At 48.1% G+C, this 6,500-nt stretch overlaps 1 protein-coding gene across 1 annotated transcript in view; it reads left to right on the top strand.

The window, feature by feature from the left end:
• GGT1 (gamma-glutamyltransferase 1) overlaps positions 1 to 6,500 on the top strand; it is a 63,088-nt gene that overhangs the window by 19,118 nt on the left and 37,470 nt on the right. The gene's annotated exons all lie outside the window — the stretch shown is intronic.

Below are 6,500 nucleotides of genomic sequence, written 5' to 3'. Positions count from 1 at the left end.
CTAGAAAGTGGGCAGGAATTTTGCCCACCATCAGTCGTCTGCAACTGATAGTACGATGCTGGCACCGTTCCTTACCTGCTGTGGGTAGAAGTGTTTTCCTCGTATGCATCCCTCCCTCCCCCAGCAGTGCACAGCAAGTTTAGCACATGCTTTTCCTCACACAAAATCACTGCCATCCAACAGGATGTTAAAAACCAAAGCCCAGATCCTATCTCCAGTCACTGAGATTTTGCAGGCAGATGAGTCATGCTCCCAGTATAACCAGTGTCTCAGCCTGACCTCCACTTTCTGGAACTGAGCTATGGGCTCATTTCTGTTCAGCACTATCACCACACTGAAGCCCAGGTGCCCATGACAGACTGCAAGTCCTGCACGCAGAGCAGGAGTGTCTGGTAGCCGTAATGTGAGGGCACGTGGCTGTAAGAATAGCCTGGGGTACCCACTGCCTTGTGCATCCATTAGACAAGTGTAATCTGATGCATCCATAGAAGAATCTGTTCTTGTGGCCATTGCGTCCTCATTTGGGGGGAATGGGGATGGTCATGGCTCTCTCCCGTACAGAGCCAGCAAGGTCCATTTTCCTTCTCAGCATACCTCAGAGCTGTGAATAGGGATGGAGATGTGGGTGCTCTGTATCATTGCAGCCTGCTTCAAACACTCTGTGGGTGACTTGAGTCTGGCTTGAAGAGACAGGGACAAAATGGGGCTGGACTCTAAAACAGCCTGGCCAATGCATCAATTTTGTCACAGTGTTTATGTGGGTCTCTAACCATAATAGGCCAAATTCTGATGGCCCTTCTCAGAGTTTTACTGAATGTTTGATCAGACAAAAGCCCTGACTGTCCATCTCTCTGTTGTTCCCCTCCCTGCTCTAACTAAGCACCTGCAAGAGAGAAATTGACATCGACAGATTCTGAGATACTGCTGAGCCTGACTCAGGCTAATCCCATTTGGAGGGAGTAGATGCTGAGTAAGGACTTCAGGATCTGGTTGGAGAGCTTTGAGAGAGGCTGTGTCAAGAGAAAATCACTTATGGGGTGCAGCATTATGGCCACAGGAGTGTCACTGGGAGGAAAGGGAAGGATAAAACCTGCCTGGCTGACAGCAATGGGTAAAGGTGTCAGTGCAGGGTTGCGCGGTGGCCCTTCCCCGCCTTCTGGCAACTGGACTGGCTGTCTTAGATCTGTGCTTCTGCCTGCTCTGTTCTGTGAGTGCTGCTGAAAGAAGAAGCAGCAATAGCAGGATTTGTAACCAAAGGATCAGTTTGATAGGAGAATGACTTTTTATGGCTGAATAGTCTCACACCTTATCTCCAAGAGTCAGGAGAAGGAAACATAATCTGCAGTTTACACTTAGGCAGGGATGAGACCGTGTGTGTTTTTCTGGGGCAGTGGGAGAACCAGGGCAAGTAAGCGGTTCAGAGGATGGAACTGTTACCAGGATACTTTCCCCTGTGCGTGTGACTTGAAAATATCCCACCACAGATCAAATCCTCTTAACAAACAAACAGTTGTGGGAGCAGTTCAGTTGTCTCTCATCTGTATGCTTTAAAACTGGAAACACTACAGTAGCATGAATAATAGGAGCTAATGAGAAACACACCAATGCTCTGCTTGGTTTTACTGAAGGAGAATGGCTGGCGGGCAGCTCTTTGTAGACTAAGAGATAATCCTGCCCTATCTGTGTGTGCACTTTCAAAGGGCACATGACAGTGAATGGGTATATTTCTATAGCTAAAATGGTCAACAAGGTTTGCTGCATATAGGGGAAGGAGGCAAGAATTTGCTTGGGAAGAGCAGACTCTGTCAGAGACTGCATCCTCTGGTCCTATGCAGCCCTAGGAGAGACTGAGCCAGTAGGTGAGGATGCCAAGACCTGGGGGATACCAATCTACAGGAGTGTCCCCTACCTTCCCATTCCTCTCTGCTGCAGTGTCAAGGGCACCTGAAAACTCTACAGGGAGATAGATCAGTTCATGAGCTTGTCGAGCAGGACAGTGGGGACTGCGGGGCCTCTCACAGTGACCACAAACTGTGGGTTTGCAGCTTGGAAAGAGGATTCCTCTACCCCATCCCAGTGGATGTATTGGCACCTCTCAGAAGGATATTTACTTGCTTCTAACTTGAAAACAGGTGTATATGGTGCTGCCAACTGCAGCTAGCTGGGTACAGCATGGCTAAGTTAGAGTTTTACCAAAAATCTCTCCTGAGATGAGAAATGGGAAAAACAGAAAGCAGAGATCCTCTCGCTATTCACTCAAATTCTGTGCTGTAAGCACATCATCTTGTTGTCATCCCGGTGTCCAGTAATGGGAACGTTCCCAGCTCCTGGCCTCTAGGGCAAGTAAGGAGAGCTCAGGTCAGCACCGGGAACAGAAGAGCAACTGTAGACTGCAGGTATCTTTCCCTTGGGATCCTGAATTACCAGTAGTTAATAGGGGATGCCTAGCGAGGAGCAAGAGAACAGGGGGATGCGGGTTGGTGTGTTCCTGAATACGCTCCTCACCATCAGCCATCTGTAGTTAGGGAATTTTCTGAGCTGGGGATCTCTGTGTTTAATAGTCCTTTATGGGCTTTTCCTAAACCTTTTTTGAGCCTGAGGAAATGTTGGTCATCCACAGAATCTTATGGCAGTGAGTTCCACTGTTCAACTGTGTGTTGTTTGAAGAAATAATTACTTTGTTCTGAATCTGTCACTTACAGTTTTCATTTGATGCTTTGTAGCTTAAATACTGGAAGAGGCAGCTGTCAGTCATTCCCTATTCATTTTCTCTAAGCCACTCTCGAATGTCACCTCTCAGGTTTCTGTTTCCCAGGCTGAAGAGTCTTGGTCTAGTACAGAAGCCATTTCAGACCTTAGATCATACTTAACTAGATCCCTGCCCCTCCTCTAGTCCTGCTGTAGCAGCTAGCGAGCTGGCACAACAGCCATGGGCATGCAGATGTGCCCAGGAGCTACCTGATAGCACAGTAAGGTTTGCGGTTTTGCTCTGTTTGTCTCCTAGCACTCACTTTGCTTTATTGATTGGTTTTGAGGCTTGGGCTTTTGCTTTCATTGAACACTACTGGCTTGCTCTTGCCATTGCACAACATACTTCGTCCCCCATGACTTTTGCCTGGCAGTAGACTGGAGAGGGGATAGTAATTGCTCACCCCTTATGAATTGACACTGGCAACTGTGGTCAGAGGTTGCCAAGGCCTCTCATTTTTATATTGTCTCATCCCTATAGGGTCTGAGGCGTATGCAGCACTAGGCTGGGAGATCAGGCTCACCTGTTGTGGCTGGGAAGGTTGTGGCTTCCTCCCTGACACAACTGGAGGGTTGCCTTGAGTTTGCACTGTGTAACGTGCCTTTGCCCTGTTTGGGCAGTGGTCAGCACCGTAGCACGCCCTGCAGACGCTGCAGAGCTGGATTGCTGCAACCAGAGCTCGTGCCACTGCCCTTTTCCTTGAAATACCCCATGGTGCTCACAGTGTGACTGCAATTCCAATTGCCCCTGCCTGGGAGGAACCAGGCACACACGCGCAGACACACACTCATGCACCCACACGCTCACTGAGGCTGTTCTGATTTGTATGCTGGTCAAGCTCGATTTGAATGACAATCCTAATTATGTTTGCCTTGTATATGATGAAGGTTACATTTTTGACTGTTGTTGCTGGGCTGGAAATGTAATTGATTAATTTAGCGCTTAAGAAGGGAAAGAGGATTAAGGAGGTGGTGAGGCTGTGCTGCCAGGCACTGCATTGACTGCCTCACACTTTCACAGCTTCAGCTTTTGTTTGCCTGCAAACCAGCTTGTCTGAGCTCCCAAATTGTTATTTCTCATGGCTCTGAGCTTGTTGGCAGATCCCTCAAAGCCAAGACTCCTGCAGGGAAGGGAGCTGTAGCCCTGGAGAGATATGTGCAAAGAGCTAGTCCAGGCTCCAGGTTTAATTCTGTTATATATGGGGGCAAATGCGCTTGCTGTTTGGCCATGACCTGTTCAAGGGGAAATATATGTGAGGAGCTTCATAGCCCAAACGCCTGTAAATTCTTCACTAAACAAAGAAGCACAGACCTGGAGAAGGCTGACCTGTCCATGACAGTGCAGTTTCGGGGAAGAAATCCTCTTAGTGGTTGTGCAGAGTACATGGAGGTGGGAGACAAAAGATGAATACAGCATCGGTTGGGCTGTGGTCTTGCGGAGTTCCTGCAGCATCAGTGCTGGCAGCAGCAACTGCGTGCAGACAGGCACTGCTGAGACTCTGCACTTGATGGAGAAATGGTAGCAATATTCCATGTAATATTAATTAGGTCTCAAGCCTTTTGCTTCTTGCAGCTGTGGCTCTCTTTGCAACCCATGAGGCCCCTTGGTGGTGTTTTGGGACTGAGGCATGCATCTGTGCAGTGATGGGTTTTAAAAATGACGGAGTTCTGCTAAGTAATTATGGACACTGGTCTGCTCATTATTGGGTAAATGAATCAAGTTCTAGCAGGGCCCATAAAAACAGATTTGTTGGCCTGTATATTGACTGCATAGGGAATCTTGACAACTTGTGATCTTGTGGTCACAGTTCAATTGGACAACATTGCTGCAAGCACAGGGAAGGTCACCATTCCGCTCCAGTGACGCGTGGCATTAAATTGACCTCTTAGCACAGGAGAATTCTGAGCTTTCACTACTTTCATGATGAATTAATTAGGTATCTGGGGTACATGGAAGGTTTCTGTTACCTTCATTCTGGGAGCATGCTGCACCCGTTTCATTTAGTTGAATTTTATCTTGATTAAATTAAGCCAGACTGTAAAGCTGCATACTGTGAGGTTTGGACACACAGTCTTGTGCTGAACTGCTGCAGCAGCTGTAGTGCCTGGCAGAAAGGCAAAGTGCTCAGCTCTGAAAGCACACCAGAGACATCTCTGTCAGCTCTGGAAGCATTGGGGCTAGCCAGGCTCTGCACAAAGGCCTTACCCTTCCTGTCTTGTCCCATCCCACTCAGGAAGTGTATCACACACCTCCAGCATGGGATATCTCTTCCAGCTCTGTGTGCCTTCAGAGGGAGGCGGTGGGAAGCCCTGACTCCTCACGTTCTATCCGAGGCTCACACTTCCCTGCTCTTTCCCTCCACCTTCTCCACTTCTCCATTGCTGTCTGGTCCTGCACATGCTTTCCAGGCATCTTTCCTGCACTCCCCAGCTCTCTGCTTTCCCCTGGCAGACCCATGAGAAGCCCTACAGAAAGGGAAGGGAGAGTCCCCGGGACCTGCAGGAGGCCTTTCAAGGCAACAGTCCAAGGTCCCCTTTGTAATACCTCATGCTTTTGATCAGCCTGTAAAGGGGGGCAGTAAAGTTAAAAAAAAAAAAAAGCAGAGCAAATGCAGTTAATGAAGCAAATGCCGGGAAGTGGCACCTCCAGGGACAGTCTGTGGTCCCAGGGGGCTGCTTTGCTGTTCAGCCACCTGCCTTTGGGGCACAAGCATGGCTGCTTGCCTGCTGATGCTTTCACAAGGCTGTTGGGAGGTGTAGGGGAAGGCACTGGGACCTCTCCAGGAATTACCGTGCATTAGGCCATTTGAGAAGCTGATCCTAAAACAGGAGAAACAGTGGGGGAAAGCCCTACAAGGACTTAAAATGTGCCTTGCCATGGGGCTCTCATATTTTCAGTCTTTAAGAGGCAGAAACATCTGATCTTATATGTCCCTATGGGGGATACTTTTTTTGTGTGTGTCTCATAAAAGTATTTCTAAAGGGCTTTTAAAAAAACTGGCTTAGAAGGAACTCCACAGTTTAAGGCTGAAGTTACAGTTTCATAAAAGAATTAAACCCTCTTAAGCCCGTACAGAAGAGGCTGAAGGCAGAGAGTGGTGCTGCTAAGCTTCTTTTGGAGTTTAAAATCGCTAAGTGTGCAGATTATATTGGCTCTAAGCATCTTAGCAGCACTGCTAAACCACCAAGAGCAACCACAGGCCTCCAGGGGACTGTGTGGACCAGGTGCTGGAGGCCAGACAGCCAGACTGTGGAGGTCTGATCTGAGCAGGCACAGTGTGTGAAAATGCTGGTGGCTGGTTTGAGTGATGTCTGCAGGGGAAGCTCAGTGCTCTCTCTACAACTGACTCTAGCAGAGTGAAGCAAGTTCAGCCATCAGGATGACACATAAGATGTCCTCCTGATGAGGAGGATGACACCACTGACTAAGACTTCCATGTTCTCCAAAGACCTCAGCACTTTTAAAAAACCTTTTAGAAACTTGTTTACAGTTCATGGCAGGCCTGGAAAAGTGACCAGCTGTTTTTATTTCTTTCCAGCTTGACTAGTTTTTCTCCATCTATATTCAAAGATAAAAAGACATCTCTCCGCTGAAAAACCTCAAGTACTTAAAGAGTAGTAGAAGAGTACAAGGAGCAGGGTTTGAAGTGGGAATTGGAGCATAAAAGCCTTCTCTGAAGCATTTCCTTCTCTGCCCAGGAACCTTTCAGAGCCAGGTTGTTACATGTCAGTGACCTAGCATTTAGACTTAG

This window comes from Tyto alba, unplaced genomic scaffold (genome assembly GCF_018691265.1).
Source record: "Tyto alba isolate M040663 unplaced genomic scaffold, T.alba_DEE_v4.0 Super-Scaffold_44, whole genome shotgun sequence".
NCBI classification, from domain to species: domain Eukaryota; kingdom Metazoa; phylum Chordata; class Aves; order Strigiformes; family Tytonidae; genus Tyto; species Tyto alba.
This window is presented reverse-complemented; position numbering and strand designations above follow the sequence as displayed.